Raw genomic sequence first — 20604 nt, 5'->3', positions numbered from 1 at the left:
AATATATATATATATATATATATATATATATATATATATATAGTATATATATATATATATGATATATATATATATATATAATATATATATCGATATACCTACATAATATGATATTTATACTATATATAATTATATTATTATTATATATAGATATATCTATATCCATGTATATATTTTTATTAATATATATATATATAGATATCCTCATATAGTATTATATGATATATATATAAGATATATATATATATATATATATATATATGTGTGCGTGTATTTATATATAATATATCATTCGAGCTACAAATGTCCTTCATATCTAATACGCTCTACCTCGGAATATCAGTCCTAGGTAGAGCGAATTAGATATTAAAGGATATTTGTATCTCGAATGATTTATATGAATCATTGTAATGAGATAATTATTCATATAATATATAGTATATATATATATATATATATATATATATATATATATATATATATATATGTGTGTGTGTGTGTGTGTGTGTGTGTGTGTATATGGATGTGTGTGTCTTTGTGTTTGCATACAAATAAAATCACATACGTCCTTTTATTCAAAGGGAAATGGAAATAAATACATATATATTAATACAACACTTGACACTAAGCAAAGTAAGAATCATACGGAATAACTGTTGAAAGAATTTGCAAACTGCATGTAATTAAACACAAGCCACAAACACATTTATGACGAACAGCCACTTTTCCCTATATTAAAGAAATGAATCACTTCCCCAAGATGGACTGACCAGTTATTACGATCCACAATAATGGAGAAATGAAATATTCCTCATTGCACCCAAAAATATATCTTCTAGACCACCGCCGGGGAACTCGCGAAAACCGCGAGATTTCTTTAATGTTCCTTTGAATATTAAATTCAAATGAACTCCATTTCGGTGTGTAAGGCGGGTGGATCCTTTTAGCGCGAAACCTTTCGCGAGATGAAAGGTAAGGTTCGCCTCAAGCTGAGAAAGAATGACGAACTTCAGCGTTGAAATGTCTACTTTTTTCGATGTGGAGTTTAACTGCATTCCTTGTTTATTTGTATGTTTGTTTTAATAACGCTTTAGAAAGAAAAGTTTTTAACCTTAATACTCTCTTTTCCATTATCTGTTCAGTGTACTGAGTACAAATTCATTTATGTAGCTATTTAAGGTAAGAAAAATAGGCATCAATACTATATCGCAGAGAGCTTATCAGGTTTTGTGACTAGACGGACAATAGAAGCTTCTTCTAAGACATATACACTGAATCATGGCCCTACCACAACCATAGAACGGAGACCAAATAAACATTGCGCATGTAAAATCTCCAGTGTCCCAAGGGACCTTACAGACCGACCTTACACCTTACAGACCTTACATCTTGTTTCGGGTTGCCCCAGGTCCCTCAGTGTGAGGCACCTCTAATGTCTACCAGAGAGTTGCTAGTACATCTTCCGGTATATTTTGCATCTTCCAATCTTGGATGGTCTGGGATGCAGTTTAGATATTTGTCGAGCTTATTCTTAAACACATCTACGCTCACTCCTGATATTCCTCAGATGAGCTGGCAACGCATTGAATCAGACTCGGCCTGCATTTTATCGATGCGGTGCGGTAGTGGATTAATGTCCTGTGTGCTTTCCTTATTTTTCCTGGTATATTTTTGGGCACTATTAATCTACCTCTGCTTTGCTCTTTCTGATATTTTTAGTTCCATGATATTTTCTGCTATTCCTTCTATCTGTTTCCATGCCTGAATTATCATGTAGCGTTCTCTTCTCCTTTCCAGACTATATAATTTTAAAGAATTGTAGTCTTTCCCAGTAGTCTAGGTCCTTAACTTCTTCTATTCTAGCTGTAAAGGACCTTTGTACACTCTCTATTTGTGCAATATCCTTTTGATAGTGTGGGTACCATATCATATTGCAATATTCAATGTGGAACTACGAACATATGTTTTATAAAGCATAATCATGTGTTCAGCTCTTTTCTTGTTTTGAAGTGCCGTAACAACATTCCCATTTTTGCTTTACATTTTGCCAACAGAGTTGCTATTTGATCATTGCATAACATGTTCCTATTCATCATCACACCAAGGTCTTTAACTGCTTCCTTATTTGTGATGGTCTCATTATTAGGTCCCTTATATGCATATAGCTTTCTTTCTCTGTCTCCATAATTTATTGATTCAAATTTATCAGAGTTAAATACCATCCTATTTACCTCTGCCCAATCATATACTTTGTTAAGGTCTCTTTGTAGAAGCGTTCCTATCTTCATCACAAGTAATTTCTCTACTTATTCTTGTGTCATCTGCGAAACTACTCACTACCGAATCCTTAACATTATTGTCTATGTCTTCAATCATAATAACAAACAGTATTGCAGCTAACACCGTACCTTGCGGCACACCGGATATTACCTTGGCTTCATCCGATTTCTCGTCGTTTGCAATAACTATCTGTTTTCTGTTGTGTAAAAATTCTTTTAACCATCCCTTCACCTTACTTTTTGTTATCCCAACGATTATTGGTTTGTGTTTTCTAATTTTCTTCGCTAATATATTATGGTCTACTTTATCAAAAGCTTTTTGCAAAAGTCCCTAAATAAACCACATCTGTTTCATTTCCGCTTTTCATATTTTTGAATATGTTTTCACGGTGGGACTAAACAGTTTGGGTTTGTGTACTTTTCCGGGTACGAAACCATGTTGTCCTTTATTAAACAAATTATTTTTTATTAAATGTTTCATAATATTTTTCTTCATTACCCTTTCATACACTTTCATTATATGTGATGTTAGACTCACAGGCCTATAATACTTGCCTCTAGTCTTGATCCACTTTTGAAAGTAGGGGTAATATACGCTAATTTGTGCTCATCATATATCTTGCCTGTATCTACACTTTGTCTTAATAATATTGCAAGTGGCTTTGCGATAGAATGAACTACTTTCTTTAACAAAATAGCAGGAATTCAATCAGGCCCTGCAGCAGCTCCATTTTAATTTCATAATAGCCTGCACAATATCAGCTTCATTAATATCTATGTCAGCTAAATATTCACTATTTTCATCCCTTACTTCTATATCATTATCTTCATTATCTATTCTAGGGGTGAATTCTCTACTATCGTTCTGCCAGTATGTTGCAAATTTCCTTTTTTTTTTCATTCGTAATCTCCCTTCAATTCTCAGAGGGCCTATTTCTATTCTTCTTTATTCATCTTCTTCGCATATGAGTATAATAGTTTGGGTTTTGCTTGATATTTAATAGGGTTTTTTCTTCCAAGTCCCGTTTTTCATTTTCTTTTGATTGTATAATCTTTTTTTTTTCTGCATTTTCTATCTTACTTTTTAGTTCTATAACTTTCCATGCATTTTTTTTCTTTTGCAAGACCTTTTTTCCACTTTCTGATTTTCTGGAACAAGATTCTTCTGTCTCTTGGTATGCATGATGGGGTGTTTTCTTTTCCTTTTAAGGTAGTATATTTTTCCACTATTATCTCCAATATTTATATAATATCTCCGTATTTACCCTTATGTCTCACTTACGAAAATGTTATCCCAATCTTTGTTTAATTCTTCATTAATTTCTGACCATTTTATCATTTTTACGTAGAAGTTGTATTTTCCATATCCTTCCCACTTTTTTATTTCTTGCTTATCTCTATTTTCACTTGCTTTGGAATGAACTGTTAATTCTATGACATTATGGTCTGAATACTCGCATTATAAACTATTATTTCTTTAACATAATTCATCTCGATTCAAAAATACTAGTCTTAAGTATTTTCCTTTCTTGTTGGCAGGTGATTTATTTGTTGAATGTTGTATTCTAGTAGCATATCTAATAGCTTTTCAAATTGCCTCTTATCTTCTGCACTACTATTACTCTCTTTTTTATATGTATAAGTACAACCACAATCTCCTATTCGTCTTTCCATTCTACGAAAGGAAAGTTGAAGTCACCAGATAGGAGAATAGTCCAGTCCTTGTTTTGATTTCTACATATATCATCAATTTTTCAATTATTAAGTCAAACTCTTTAGTATTAGGAGGTCTATATATACTATGTTCATCAATTTTTCAGATTCAAATTCTACCGCTATTAGTTCACATTCTGAGTTACTCTATTTCTCATATATTTTTCCTTGTTTTTTGTCTTTCCCATATATTGCGGTTCCCCCTTGATTCCTATTTTTTCTATCTGATCTATAAGTTTGGAACCCATTTTTATTTGATCATCATTCCAGTCTCTTGGGAAATACCAGGTTTCACTTATATTCATTATATCTATTTTCTTTTCATTTTGGGTTAGTTCTTCTAAGTACTCTATTTTTCTTTTTGAGTTACTCGTAACTAAACCCTGCGCATTCATCACTATGATGGTTTGCGTGTTTTCTCCTTCCATTTAATACTGATAGTATAAGGATTTTCCCATGTCTCTTCCTGTTCTGGTATGTTGTTCTTTTTTCATTTCCAGAAATTCTGACATTAAAAAATCCAACTTTTCCATAATATTTGATCTTCCTTCATCATAATTATTCATTTTGTGTCATGAATCTGCAATCAGAGAGAAGGAGAGGGAGGAGAGAGCGAGAGAGAGAGAGGAGAGAGAGAGAGAGAGAGAGAGCGAAAACAGAGCCAAGAATCAAAGTGATAAAGAAAATGGGAATTTGATGGTTTCATTTATTTTGATGATTCCTGTAGTCGAACCAATAAAAGTAAGGGTCTGTTGGAACAGTCTGCACAAGAGGACGTTTCCAACAATAAATGTAGACACATATTGCCATCATATTAAGGAGAGACAGTTGTAATCAACAGTAACACTCTAACAAGAGCCTCGCTGATGAAAATGGTGCCACCAAAATAGAATAGTAACTCGATTTTCAGTACTAGAAGCACATATTTCTGTACTATTTTCGAACGTGCCAATCAAAAGTGTGAGACGACTTATGAAAAAGGGGAAGACGAGGGGAAAATTTATTCTAATAATTTGTGATAATTTCGTGGGACTTTTCAAACGTCTGGGTTTTGGTAAAAACCGAATATTTTCGCTAAAGGAGTTCGTTAGGAGAGACACGTGCCTTGATTTCACTTGCATATACACGAGAGAAAGAGAGAGAGAGAGAGAGAGAGAGAGAGAGAGAGAGAGAGAGAGAGAGAGAGAGAGAGAGCAACAAGGTATTATTATTAATACTGACCGAAAATATATTTTGGAAGATGAGAGCTAAACAAATAATAAATACTTAAATAAATGTTTTAAAACAATTGGACCATGTAATAAGAACAATAATGCACAAATCGCGCTTTGCAGGTAACAAAAATAATATAAAGGGCAAAAGATTACAACAGTTGAAATTGTTTATGAATGAAAAAACTGTATGAACAACTAATATGAAAAATAAATAGAAGATGGTGAGGGGAAGAGAGGGGAAAATAATCTGCATGTGAACAAATCAATACTAACGAAGAAAGATACTGGAAAAAAGGGGGACTATTTCGTAGAAGAATATACAATAAAAGAAAAACTTAAGTGAATAAAAAAACTGGAATTTGAAATTTAACAGCCAGGACTGACATTGCGTGTGAAAGCTCATAAATAGCCTTGAAATATGAAACTTATACGTAATTGAGTGAAATCTAAAGATATTGTAATTAGAAATATTAGTCCAATAAAACAGAGGCATGGTGAATTTTAGAACAAAAATCAATAGCTTCGTCTGATGTCGAGAATGGACCACACAACCATCGACTTGCATAATTTAAATGACTAAATTGGAAAACTGATGACTTGCCCCCACACACATTCATTCATGGGTGTACTGTACTTACCAAATCGGACAGTATTCGTTAATTCAATTAGGCAAACTCTACAGTAAAGTCTCCGTGATCAGTGATTCCAAATAATTCAGTTAATTAAGCGTTAAGGAAGAACATCCCTAGAAAATGGAGGGGAGTGGGACACGAAGTGGGCAAATATAAGTAATTCTTATTATGATAATAATAATGAAAGAAAGAAAGAGAGAGAGAGTGAGAGTGAGAGAGAGAGATACAGATGGAGATAGATAGAAAGATAGATAGATAGATAGATAGATAGATAGATAAATAGAGATAGATAGAGAGAGAGAGAGAGAGAGAGAGAGAGAGAGAGAGAGAGAGAGAGAGAGAGAGAGCATGCAAATATGTTTTAGATTTGAGGACGAATGGAATCTGAGGAATGTCGCTTCGAGACAGAACCGAATATATCAAGGCGACTTCGTGCATTTAAGATCTATCATTAAAATTCACAAACTGCAAACTTACTCTTTAAATGTTTCCCGTGAGATTAGATTTCATTTTTTTTAGGAATACATTTGAATTAAACATCTGTAAGAATGGTGAAATATAAATGCGTCACTTTTATTTTCAATGTTCAAAATACATGAGCATTTGATTAATGCGTTACAAATTCACACAATTAATGATTTCATAATTACAGGTGTTAATTTCTCTGGAGTTTTTTTTCATTTGCAGTTTGTATCATCTCCCCAGTTGCTTAGGATTCTATTATGAACACACACACACACACACACACACACACGCACACACTCACACACATATTTATATATATATATATATATATATATATATTATATATATATATATATATATATATATATATATATATATATATAAGGTCCTTTTTCATGTACTGAATATACTGAATATATCATAGGTGTCAGTCTGCACGAAATGTTATTTTACACACTGTAAAATATCATGACAACTGCAGACTACAGTGGTCCTTTGTGTCATCGTTCCTTTTAGCTTGAACGTATTTTATATAGAGATGTTGAAAGTAGATGGTTCTCCAGAAATTCTAATCAACAAATAACAGATAAACGCGAGCTCTTCTCAAGTCCAGTAACTTGTCTCAAGCATAGACGCAAACAGGAAAGTTTACTTTCCCCAAATACCTCATTTGTATTCTCCTTCCAGTGTTGATTCAGTCCCCTTACATCACCTCCAAGGTCGAAGAAAAGATCCACAATAAAAGTATTCAGAAACCCTCAGCAGCTCATGGAGAAAATATAAAGCGCATGTTATTCTGGGAATGTTTTCCAAAGGGCGTCTGGGGAAATATTAAGCGTTTCATAGGTCCAGGTGGAGAGATAAAGAAAGAAATTTTAGTTCTCAATTCTATCTCCAGTATTCCTTTGCTGCATTGCGTTGGCCTCGAGGATTGGGCAGATGAAGAGAGGAAACCTCATTTCGGGAGAGCGAAATATTCTATTTGATTTTGGAATTGACTCATTTTCTCATTCTACCTTTATGTTAAAGATCAGATGCTGTTTTTGTGGGAAAGAATGGTGCTTGCGTCTCTCCTGGAAATTCCGACACAGAATATTAACTCTATTGTCTCATTGGGTTCAGGTTCCTATTATTTACCCTAATTTCGCCAGTTTCGTTTATCGTTTTCGTCGCTCCATCGCATCATTCCCTTTCCCCTACATTATATACCTTTTATTCCCTTATTCCTATTTGCTGTTGCGACTTACATGTGATAGGCCGACATAAAATTTGATTGGAAATGATCAGTTTACGATGAAGACCGACAATTTAACGGCTCTGTTCAATAGAGCGTCATCGAAGAGGAAGCACGGTTGTCCTTTAACCTTCGATTAACAGCTCCTTGGCTCAGTGTACCTCATAATTCACTTCGACAGTGTTTAAGACAACTTTATCATTACGTTATGCTCTCCCTTCATACTGATTTGAAGACAGGTGAAGAAGGTCCTTAGACTTCTTGATGTCTGAGTAGTTGCATCCTCACTATGTCATGACCACCATTAATATGGAAACGTTCTTTATTAGGGTCAGGCTAAAACCATCATCGTATCCAATTAGCATTCAAAAAGAGTTTACAATATGTGTCTATGAAAAATGTTCTGTTAGAGTAACTGATGTTCAATATTATTCACCCACCTCATGATATATAATGTAACGTGCCTGCTTTGGAGAGGATGTTTTTAGCTGGCGGTTTGGCAATATAAATCCATCTCGATGAAATTGGAAAATGTAGGTGGGTATGATGTCATGGCAAATAACTTTTAAAAGCCACGTTAACAGGTATATGCTATTTACCGTGCTGCAGATATGTATACTAATTGTTGTCTTTTTTCTTCTGACAAAGTTATTTACACTTTGAACTTTGAGCTTCTTCTTTGAACATGATAATCCTAAAAGTCACATCGAGAATTAAAAGTAATAATTAGTATTCGGAAATATCGCTGAAGTAGCGACATCCAGAACTACGAAAATGTGATGCGTCACTTTCCGGGTAAAACCGAATATGTCATTGGGATGTCAAACTCACCTACATTCCGCAGATAAATATGTTCATTTTGGTCTTGGTCCTGTAATACGAGGGGACTGAATTATTAAAGGGGAAAGGTCCAATGCCTAAAACAATGTGGTTTTGATAAGTTTTTATTGATGCTTGCTTCATATATTTCCATTAGAAGAGGTTTGATCATTGACAAGATATTAAAAGACGTACGTCAAACTTTTTGCGTATATGAAATGATCCATATTCTAAACGGCATTTCTATAAAAAAAAGAAAGTGAATGTGTGACGACCCACGCATCATACGAGCTTAATGTAAATGCATGAAAGGAGTTCTTGTCAAAAGTACGTCTATAATATTCTTTGAAGTATTTTCTCAAATATCGTCATACGGAAACAAAATCACTTTGAGAAAAAATCCAATCAGAGTGATAACTTAGGACGTCACAGTTAATTAAAAACAAAGTTATGACCGTATTATATTTTTACTTACTGTGTTTATTATACAGACAGACACAGCCATGAAATGCCTAAAGGTTCTGTAAACAGTTACTTAGAAAATGACACATTTTTCAACTGTGCCCTTTGTAACATGCATTGATTTTCGTTGTTATTCTGTAGGTGGTCAGCAGAAAATCCTAAAACATTGCTAAGACAATGAGAATGGTAACGCCTATTATCCAACTTAATATCCAGAAGAGTCTACTAAGAGCGCATTTTATAAAAGATAATGTACAGATAAATTCTTGTTCCACTTCAGGTGACCCTCAATGACGTCCAATAATGCTTTGCTGGAAGGCCGTCAAGATTAGCTTGTTCGTTCCATTTAGTCCGAAACGGGATTAATGGAGGGTGCGTTGAATTATATACTTGAATAATGTGAAATTGAAGGCTCCTCACTGATTTTCCCACGAAGAACACAACTGGCCCATTAAATGCGCTTATTATCATAATATAAACAATACATTGAAGGTCTCTTCAAAGGTTTATCCCCAGTTTTAGTAGCCAAAATATTAATGCAAATGCTGTGTAGAATTACGACTCATTCTCTACAGAAATGTACCTGATTATTGGCATTCTCTCTCTCCCTTCTTCCTCCTCTCCTTCCTCGGTTCCTCATCTCCTCCCTCTCTCTCTCTCTCTCTCTCTCTCTCTCTCTCTCTCTCTCTCTCTCTCTCTCGTTATACATGCATGAATATCGGCAATCAATACGTCATATTTGACTAGTACATTCATCATTTAATCATTTCGGTTAACTTATGGTTGTAACTTTAAAACATAAATTTAAATTTACTTTTGCACGAGAATGCGTCATAAGTATGACCAAATAGTGGCAGCGTTTATTACTTTTTACTGGCTCTTAAGTTATGTATATTGTTCACTGGATAAAATGCTTAACCAGTTTCTCTAAAAGCAACTTTATTCTCTCCATTTCTATTTGAACGCCTTTTTAAAAAGGATCATAGTTTAACTACCTGGACACGATTGTAAGACTTTGATCAGTTGCAGAAGCCTTTAAAAATGAGAGAGAGAGAGAGAGAGAGAGAGAGAGAGAGAGAGAGAGAGAGAGGTAAAACGTGGGAACAATCATACTGACAGTTAGACAAACGTACGGAAGAAAATTATGTAATCTAAAATTATCCTTGTGGGCGCTATTTTCAGTATAAGAATTACTTCTGGACTAAGTTTACTTAAGTACTACATAGTGGTATCATCGTCGTATTTAATACTTACAGCTACATTAACTTACAACCTTCCCATCTCTCTCTCTCTCTCTCTCTCTCTCTCTCTCTCTCTCTCTCTCTCTCTCTCTCTCTCTCTCTCTCTCTCATAAGTTCTTTCTGGCATTCATGTCGAATCTCGGGGAATACCAGCGCAATTACAGCTGCAAGTAATAGTATGTTTTTTAAACGCAAAACATCTGAAAAGTCCAAATTAACTTCAAGAAACACTTACAAACCAAATATTCAAAAGATTAACTGAATCTCAGCTTGATCTGTTCATTTCTTTAAATGCCTATGCTCTCTCTCTCTCTCTCTCTCTCTCTCTCTCTCTCTCCAAAACTGCTATTTAAACAGACCAAGGAGCTTTAGACGCTGTCCTTCCATGGACAGTCATAGTGAATGTGAATCGCTAACAGGAGAATCTGGTTAAGCATCTAATTCCCCCGATGAATAATACCCCAAACAAAGGGTGTTGCAACGACAGTCAATAGCGGCCACTTCCTGTTCGTTCGAGGGGAGCGAAGTCGTCCCCTACCTTCGACGTATTGTCAGTCGAAGGTAAATCCGTCTTTACTGGACACAACCGCAAGTTAGCCGATACCTATAGTCATGTACAAGTCGGATATGCTGCGTTGGTTATGATGATGTGCTTGGATACGCAGTGACGGGGGAAGAGAGAGAGAGAGAGAGAGAGAGAGAGAGAGAGAGAGAGAGAGAGAATCTTGATCAAGCGACGTGCCCACTAAGACATGAAGCTAATTGAATCTTACAAAAAGGATTGAGCTTTTCACTGAAAGGAAAGGAGGACACATGAACACGGAAATTTGCGTGAATATGTCCTCAATCATTTGAGTGTTGTGTGAATGGCATATTACATATTAATTTTTGAAATGAGACCATTATGACTTGTTTTTTTATCCCTTTCTACAACGACTTTAACATGGCTTCTTCCTGTCGTTATCTTGTCTGCGTATGAATCTTCGGTCATTTTCCTTATGGTGCCATTTCTCTCTCTGTCCTAACATCTGACTCCTAATATATTTCTTAAAACTTTTTTGTTAATAAAAAAAATCGTTTTTTATTCATATTTGCATCGTCATGAAATGGTTCATATCATCACATAGATCGTACCAGACTTCTGTATAATCTTACTTCTGTATGCAATTCCAGGTCTTATTTTAACCTACCCAGATTATCTTGGTGCGGTGTCCGTCCTCGTTATATCTGTGGGTGACAGCAGGGGGTCTGCCCCATGCTTGTCTCCTATTCGCTGGTGGCGGTGAGTCTTTGTTTTCATTGGTTGCCTGAGCCAGGTCTCAAGCCACTTTCTTCGAGCCGATGGTTGCGTTGCAGCATATCCTGCAGCCGTCTGGACTTCCTAAGCGGCGCTGTAACGTTGATGGGCGTTGCGCTACGCTGTGGGACGTCACGGCTAATTTGATTTCCAATGGCTGCAGGAGTACCTCGTTTCGGGGGCGTTGTCTTCCATAAAGTTGTTATGATCGGTGGTGTCATTGTTGGTGGCAGGTCTTCTCATACTCGTAGGGAGGAGAAATTCTTCCTGCGTCATATTCAGTGTAGGTTTTATTTGCTGGATGAGGAGCGCCTCCAGCAGGCGCAACGGACGGGCATCAGGGGCCTTCCCGATGATTTTCGTGTTCTGTATGATGACATCCCCGGAGATGGCCTCCTGATGTTTGGTGCGGACGTGATTCTTGATAGCCCCCTCTTGGGCGTGGCACGAGAGTCTCTTCGACAGTCGCATGGTAGTCATACCTATGTAGGCGCTGCTGCATTCGCGGACTGGGCATGTATACTGGTACACTACATGTGTCTGCTTCAGGGATTCTCGTACCTGTGGAGAGGGGTTATTTTTCATAATAAGGTCGCGCGTCCTCCGATTCTGGTAATATATGATTAAGTCGATATTCTTGGTGTCGTCAGTCGGGGATACATTTTCAGAAGTAATTGTCTTAATGGTAATGGGAACTCATGAAGGCTTTGTAGTACAGCTTGATATTATCCTGGGGGTGGGGCTGCGGGCTCTCACTACCGTACCATTTATCCAGGGCTGTGCGGACTTCCTTGCTGATTAATTTATTTGAGTACCCGTTATTCACAAGTACTTGGGAGGCGCGGTCGAGTTCCTGGTGAGTGTCCTGCCAGGTCGAGCAGTGGGAGAGGGCCCTCCTGACGAAGGCCCTGACGGTGGTGCTTTTGAATCTGGCGGGGCATTCGCTGTCTCCGTTGAGGCAAAGTCCTAAATTGGTTTTCTTTGTGCAGACTGAAGTACGGAGACCGTCTTCCGTCTTGCTTACAAGGACGTTGAGGAAGGGAGCCAATCGTCGGAGCAGTGTTCGACTGTGTAATTCAGCACACTACACTGCTGAAATGCTTGACGGAGGGCTTCTACCTCATCCTCGGCGTCGACTTGCACAAAGATGTCGCCAATATAACGTCCATATCTGCGGGGTTGCTGCATCCTGGCAAAGACCCGTTCCTCCACGGTGCCCATATAAAAGTTAGTGAAGAGGACCCCCAGTGGGGAGCCCATCGCCACGCCGTCCTTTTGGCGGAACATCTGGCCACGGTGGGTGGAGAAAGGGACCTTCTTCGTGCAGATCTCCAGCAACGTACAGAGCGAGGCTTCTGGTATGTTGAGGGGCGCTGCCGACTGATTCCTGTAGACAGGATCAAGGATTATATCTATGGTTTCGTCGACAGGCACGTTCGTAAATAGGGACTCCACGTCCAGCGAGGTGATAATCCCGGTACAAGGGGCGTCCTTGATGGCTTCTAAGAACTCTGCCGAAGACTACAGGCTGTACCGACTCGGGATATATGATGTCAAAATTTGGTTGAGGCATTTAGCCAAGGCGTATGTAGGGGCGGGCGTCTGGCTGATGATCAGCCGGAGGGGTTTTCCTTGTTTGTGGGTTTTTACATTGCCATATAAATAACCCAGGCTGTAGTCTCCTTGTATGAGTGGGAGATGCATAGCGTTTGTCACAGCATTAACTGCGCTGATGACTCCGTTAGCCTCCCTCTTGATGTCGTCTGTCAGGTTCCTCGTCAGGCGCTCGAACTTGCTCTCGTCAGACAAAATAGCATCCAGCTTCTCGTGACATTTGGCAGTATCAATCAAGACGAAGGCTGCTGTCTGGTCCACGCGTCGCACCATGATGTTCACTTTCTCCTTCAGTTCCTTCACTGCTTTCTTCATCTCCTTGGTGAGGATCCCGCTAGAGTGCGAGCCCCTCTCTGTAAGAGATTAAGGCAGGTAGGAGGGGTTGAAGGGCGTCGGTAGTTCTCACGATGCCTCGGGCTTCGAGTTGCTGGATGGAGTCAAGGAGCAACTCGATTTCGAGTCTCTTGTCATGAGGCCTGGGTCTCGAAAGTAAGTGGCAATTAAGACCCAGCTTCAGAAGGGCGTCTTGATCGGGAGTGGGGTCGTAATCGGTAAGGTTAATGTATCCTTGGGTTTGTTCAGGGACGCGGAGTTTGCCGCAGTTCAGGGAGATGAGCTTGCGCAGGGCACTTCTCATCTGCTGCTGCATGTCGTCCTCCTGAAGGCGGACAAGGCATCTCTTGATGTTCCCAGGGTACGTTGGTTCCTCTCCTACGGGGTTGTCTTCATCCGTGGGTGTCACGTTCAGGATTTTCAAATTCGGTGTTTTCCAGTCCATGACTACCTTCCTCTCGAAGGGCACTAGGACGTACTGCTATAGGTTCCTCTCCTACTCCACTGGTGCCGGGGCTGCTTCTCACTCTCTCCCACTCCTGCCGCAGTCTCTTGGTCTTGTTCTGGAGAGCAAGCAGTTCGGTAGTCTTGATCGCTATTTGCCGCTCGACGTCCTTGTAAGCAAGACGGAAGACGGTCTCCGTACTTCAGTCTACACAAAGAAAACCAATTTAGAACTTTGCCTCAATGGAGACAGCGAGTGTCCCGCCAGATTCAAAAGAACCACCGTCAGGGTCTTCGTCACGAGGGCCCTCTCCCACTGCTCGACCTGGCAGGACACTCACCAGGAACTCGACCGCGCCTCCCAAGTACTTGTGAATAACGGGTACTCAAATAAATTAATCAGCAAGGAAGTCCGCACAGCCCTGGAGAAATGGTACGGTAGTGAGAGCCCGCAGCCCCACCCCCAGGATAATATCAAGCTGTACTACAAAGCCTTCATGAGTTCCCATTACTGTGAAGAAGAGGACTCCATTACGAAAATTATTTCTGAAAATGTATCCCCGACTGACACCAAGAATATCGACTTAATCATATATTACCAGAATCGGAGGACGTGCGACCTTATTATGAAAAATAACCCCTCTCCACAGGTACGAGAACCCCTGAAGCAGACGCATGTAGTGTACCAGTATACATGCCCAGTCCGCGAATGCAGCAGCGCCTACGTAGGTATGACTACCAAGCGACTGTCGAAGAGACTCTCGTGCCACGCCCAAGAGGGGGCTATCAACAATCACGCCCGCACCAAACATCAGGAGGCCATCTCCGGGGATGTCATCATACAGAACATGAAAATCATTGGGAAGGCCCCCGATTTCCGTCGTTTGCGCCTGCTGGAGGCGCTCCTCATCCAGCAAATAAAACCTACACTGAATATGACGCAGGAAGAATTTCTCCTCCCTACGAGTATGAGAAGACCTGCCACCAACAATGACACCACCGATCATGACAACTTTATGGAAGACAACGCCCCCGAAACGAGGTACTCCTGCAGCCATTGGAAATCAAATTAGCCGTGACGTCCCACAGCGTAGCGCAACGCCCATCAACGTTACAGCGCCGCTTAGGAGGTCGAGACGGCTGCAGGATATGCTGCAACGCAACCATCGGCTCAAAGAAAGTGGCTTGAGACCTGGCTCAGGCAACCAATGAAAACAAAGACTCACCACCACCAGCCAATAGGAGACAAGCATGGGGCAGACCCCCTGCGGTCACCCACAGATATAACTAGGACGGACACCGCACCAAGATCAGTCCACCCTCAGCTTCCCAGCCTGAGGATGTCTGGCAGCTCCAGATGAAAGCTCGCTTTAAGAAAGAGAGAGAGAGAGAGAGAGAGAGAGAGAGAGAAAAATCGTTAATGACTTTGACTAAGGTATCATAGTTTATCTGTAAAATTCAAATATATACACCTATTTTGACCCTGTATTCGACCATGACCTCTCTAGGCGCTCTACTAGCCTGTTTAAGTAGCACGGAAAAAGCTGCTATTCGCAAAATAGAGAAGAATCTCTACAAGTGTAACACTGCTGAAGTAGCCATTACTTTTAATAAAGTATTATTATTATTATTATTATTATTATTATTATTATTATTGAACGTCTCACACGGAACCCCACAGAAGACATCAAAAGGGATGCCAACCGTGTCATCAGTACCATAAATGCGGCAACCAACGCAGTCCACCTTCCTCCCATCAAAGGGGACTTCAGCCTTGGTTACCTCTACGGGAACGTGAAAACCCATAAGGATGGCAAACCTCTCCGCCCGATTATCAGCCAGACGCCCGCCCCGTCTTACGCCTTGGCCAAGCGCCTCCATCAAATTTTGACTCCCTATGTTCCAACCGCTATAGCCTGAGTTCATCGGTGGAGTTCCTTGAAGAAATTCACGACTCCCCCGGCACTGGCATCATAGCATCCCTCGGTGTAGAATCCCTATTGACATCATCATGGATCTCGTCTACCGAGACCCATTGGCGGCCCCACTCAATATGCCAGAAGCCTCATTGCGCACCTTGCTGGACATCTGTACAAAGAGGGCCCCCCTTCTCCACCCACCAAGGACAGATGTTCTGTCAGAAAGATGGCGTTGCCATGGGCTCTCCTCTGGGAGTCCTCTTTGCCAACTTCTATATGGGCACCGTAGAAGAGAGGGTCTTCGCCCAGAGCCAGCACCCCCACAAATACGCCCGTTACATAGACGATATCTTTGTGCAAGTCGACACCGAGGATGAGGTAAAAGTCCTTCGTCGCCGCTTCCAGCAATGCAGCGTGCTAAACTATACAGTCGAGCTTAGCACCAACGATCGGCTCCCCTTCCTCGACGTCCTTATAACGAAGACAGAAGACGGTCTCCACACTTCTGTCTACACGAAGAAGACAAATTTAGGAATGTGCCTCAACGGGGATGGCGAGTGTCCTGACAGGTTTAAGAGCACTACCATCAGGACCTTTGTGAAAAGGGCCCTCTCCCATTGTTCTACCTGGCAGGAAACACACCTCGAGCTTGATAGAGCTTCACAAATGCTCGTGAATAACGGATATTACCCACCGAGAACATCAAGATATGGTATAAGGCCTTCATACACTCTCAATACCGCGAGAAGGAGAAGGCGATGAAGAAGATCTTTAAGGAGAATATCCTCCCCATCGAAGAAGGCAAGATGGTGGACTTTATAATATAGAACAAAAAACTGGAAAACAAAAGACCTAATCATGAAAAATAACCCCTCACCGCCATCGGAGACCCCAACAAGCAGACGAACGTAGTATATCAATACATATGCCCCACCCGAGGATGTCCTGGGAAGTACATTGGAATGACTACCATGCGTCTTGCGAAGAGAATCTCCTGTAACGCCCAAGATGGGGCTATCAAAAATCACGATCTCACCGCCCACAGAGACAAACAAAATAAAGAGGCAACACCTGGATAATATGGAGAGCACCCGATCCTCGCCGTCTGCGCCTTCTAGAGGCGTTACTTATTCAGGAGCAAAAGGCCTCCATGAATACGACGCAGGAGGCCTTTTTGCTCCCGACCTGCATGCGAAGTAACACTAGAGTAACTGCAAACTTCACCATATCCCCGCCTGAAAACGCCCCATTTCAAGAGGAAAATAACACCAAAGATGACATTAATACCATGAATAATACCAGCAGTGACGTCACGCGGCCTTTAACCAATCAAAATGAAGCCCGGCGGGATGCTATGCAGCTGAGAAGATCGGTGCGCCTGTTGAGCATGCGCTCGGGAGCTGGCTTGAGCCCACAGCCAGGCAGCCAATGAAAATGCAGCTCCCCATTCACTAGCCAATGAAAAGCCAGCGGCACGAAGGCCCCCACTGCACCACCACAATATAAGCAGTCGGACTCTCCCTCTCACTTCAGTCCTTCAAAACGTCGCGGCCCCACGAAAAGAATAAAAAAGGAATATAATTTAACATCAATTCTACCTGCAATAAACTATACGGGATATACCCGAAAATTTGACTACCCCCACTGGCATTTTTTACCAATAAAAATCCAATCGTTTTTTAACTATTGCCTAATTGAGATATGTCAACCTTCGGTGCGTTGCTCACCAGTTAAGCAAAAATGAGAAAACAATAATTAGAAAAATAGAGAAGAACCTTTATAAAAATTAATGCAGCTGATGCAGCAATCATTTTTAATAAAACATATCTAAAAGAAGGTTTACTTCCAGCATATTATTATTATTATTATTATTATTATTATTATTATTATTATTATTTGCAGGTAGGAGGACCCTCACTCAAACATGTTTTGTTAAAGATGATGGCAGCATCAGTGGAATTGATTTTATATATGGTCTTTTCAATTCTTCTTATTATTCTCTTCTCATCAGGCCTGATATTTGCTAATAGCTGGCCGATGTTCATATATCGGTGAAAGAAATGTTTTCTAAAAATAATAATTTATTGAAATGATAACAAAAGTGGTTAACAAATCTTAGTCTAAGGGCGTAACGGAATTCCAGCGTTTCCAACCGTATCATCGGTTCATTTACAAGGAAAGGTGAGTGTGAACTGATTGGAGTGGGGTCGTTCGGCGGTATTTATTGTGTCCCAGGTGCTCTGTCTGAATGGGCGCTGCGTTTTCATTGGCTTAGCAGAGGATTAAGTCCCTGAGTCAAGCCGTCTTGCAGAGGGGTGGAAGCTCGCACTGCTCTTCTCGTGCGGACGCTGGAGACTGGGAGCATAGTATTGGGAAGGTCATTGCCGATAGACGGGGGCACCTGATTGGCCCGTTCAATCGGCTCTATGGTGCTGGCAGGCGGCGCCCTACGTGCCACCGTCGGGAGGAGTGAAGTCTCTTGGTGGTGTTGAGGCTGGGTCTCTCCTTCCCGATGTGTAGGGCCTCCAAGAGGCGGAGGCGACGGTGGTCTGCTGCCTTATCGATAATTCTGATATTAGGAATAATGTCATTCCTAGTTATCCTGGCATTGTGGACGTTTTTGGCATGATTATGGATGGCGCCTTCCTGAGCGTGGCAGGATATCCTCTTCGAAAATCGCATAGTCGTCATACCAATGTAAGCGCCGGGGCATTACCGGACAGGGCATTTGTACTGGTAGACAACGTTAGTTTTCTTGAGAGGGTCCTGCATCACGGGGGCTGGATTGTTTTTCATAATCAGGCCACTGGTCTTCTTGCTCTTGTAGTAAATTATTAGTTTCACTTTTTTCGCAGGGTCCGTGGGGGGAGACGTTCCTTTCTATGATGGTACGAAGGGCTCGCTCGTCCTCTTTGTATTTCTTATGAAATACTCCCTTGTAAAAGAGAGTGACGTCTTCAAGGGCGGCGGGACGAGGCTCCTGCTGATACCATTTATCGATGTTTCTGCGAATGCATTTAGTGATGTCCCGGTTGGAATACCCGTTGTTAATTAAAACTTGGGTAACACGTTCTAATTCCGTGTGCGTGTCCTTCCACGAAGAGCAGTGTGAGAGAGCTCTCCTGATGAAGGCGTTGATCGCAGTGCGCTTGTATCTCTCTGGACACTCGCTCTCGCCGTTCAGGCACATGCCCAGGTTCGTGGGTTTCGTATACACCTGTGTTACGAAGCGCTCCTCTTGTTGCCCGACGAGGACGTCAAGGAAGGGGAGGCGACGGTCACGGCAATGTTCGATGGTGAAGTTGAGTCTGCTGTGGTCGTGGAAGGCTTGTCGCAGGCGCTCTATTTCTTCCACCGTGCTGGCGCTGATGAAAGTGTCATCAATATACCGGACGTACATAGACGGCTTCTCAATGTTGGCGAATACCCAACGTTCCACAGCACCCATGTAGAAGTTCGCGAAAAGTACTCCGAGGTGAGAACCCATCGCTACACCGTCTTTCTGTGTGTACATATGTCCTCTGTGTGGGGGATAAAGGGCCTTTTTTGTACAAATTTCAAGGAGTTTTCGGAGGGCATGCTCAGGGATGTTTAATGGGGGCGTGGAGTCGTCTCTATATACACGATCCAGGATTATCTGAATTGTTTCATCCACGGGGACGTTCGTGAAGAGGGACTCCACGTCCATAGATGCAATAACTCCTCCGGGGGGTGTCGTTTTCAGTGCTTCTAAAAACTCGGCAGATGACTTCAAACTGTGGTCATCTGGAACATAAGGAGTCAAAATAGTATTCAATTTCTTCGCAAGCTGGTATGTAGGAGTGGGAATTTGGCTAATAATGGGGCGTAACGGGTTCCCTGGTTTATGTTTTAACGGTTCCCGTATATGTAGCCAAGGTCGTAGTCCCCTACGATCGGCAGCAAGTGAAGGGCATTGGAAGCTGCATTGACAGTCTCAATAATCCTATTAGCCTCACGTTTAATGTCATCTACCGGGTTCTTGGTGATTCTCTGGAATTTGCTGCTGTCTGCCAGTATCTCATCCAACTTGTGGTGGTATTCTTCAGTGCGGATGAGTACAAATGCAGCGGTTTTATCGGCCCGACAGACGGTGACATCCTCTTTTGCTCGGAGTTCTTTGGCAGCTTCCCTTAGGCGCCTGTCGATCACATCACTCTTGTAATCACCGCGTTCCGTGAGGGCCTCGGCCAAGAGGAGGGGCTGCAGGGCGTCCGTAGTATGTATGGTGCCTTGATTTTCATGCTTGTGTATGGTGTCAAGCAGGTACTCGATCTCAAGGCGTTTCTCCATGGGCCTCGGTCGGGTGGAGAAATGGCAATTGAGTCTCATACGTAGAATTCTGTCTTGTTCGGCGGTAGGTAGGTAGTCGGTCAGGTTAATGTATTCTTTTCTCTTCTGCGGGAGCTGTAGTTTTCCTCCATTGAGGGCGACCAGCTTTTTAGTTGTCGTCCTCATTCTCTTTTCGGCATCCTTCTCTTCTAGGCGGTGCAGGCATTCCATGATGGCGGTGGGGTGAGCCCATTCTTGGGTAGAATCATCGTCTCTGTTGGCCGTTCCATAATTAGCATCGCCTTCCCGGACACTCGGATGTGCTGCTACAGGGTTCCTGCTGTTATTGCGACGGAGGTTGTCCCACTCGGTGTGCAAGTTCTTCATCTCATCCTGGAGTGCGACTCTGTCTCGTTCCTTCGTCGAAAGTTGACACTGAAGCAGGGTCCTCCTGAAGCTCCTAGTGCCCGGGTCTTCCTGTGCAGATGGGTCATGTAGCCGTAGAGTAGTATATGAAGGTAGGAAACCCTCTTTCAAACATGTTTTGTTAAAGATGATGGCAGCATCAGTGGAATTGATTTTATATATGGTCTTTTCAATTATTCTTATTATTCTCTTCTCATCAGGGCTGATATTTGCTAATAGCTG

Source organism: Macrobrachium nipponense, chromosome 2 (genome assembly GCF_015104395.2).
Source record: "Macrobrachium nipponense isolate FS-2020 chromosome 2, ASM1510439v2, whole genome shotgun sequence".
NCBI classification, from domain to species: Eukaryota; Metazoa; Arthropoda; class Malacostraca; order Decapoda; family Palaemonidae; genus Macrobrachium; species Macrobrachium nipponense.
Note: the sequence above shows the minus strand (reverse complement) of the source record.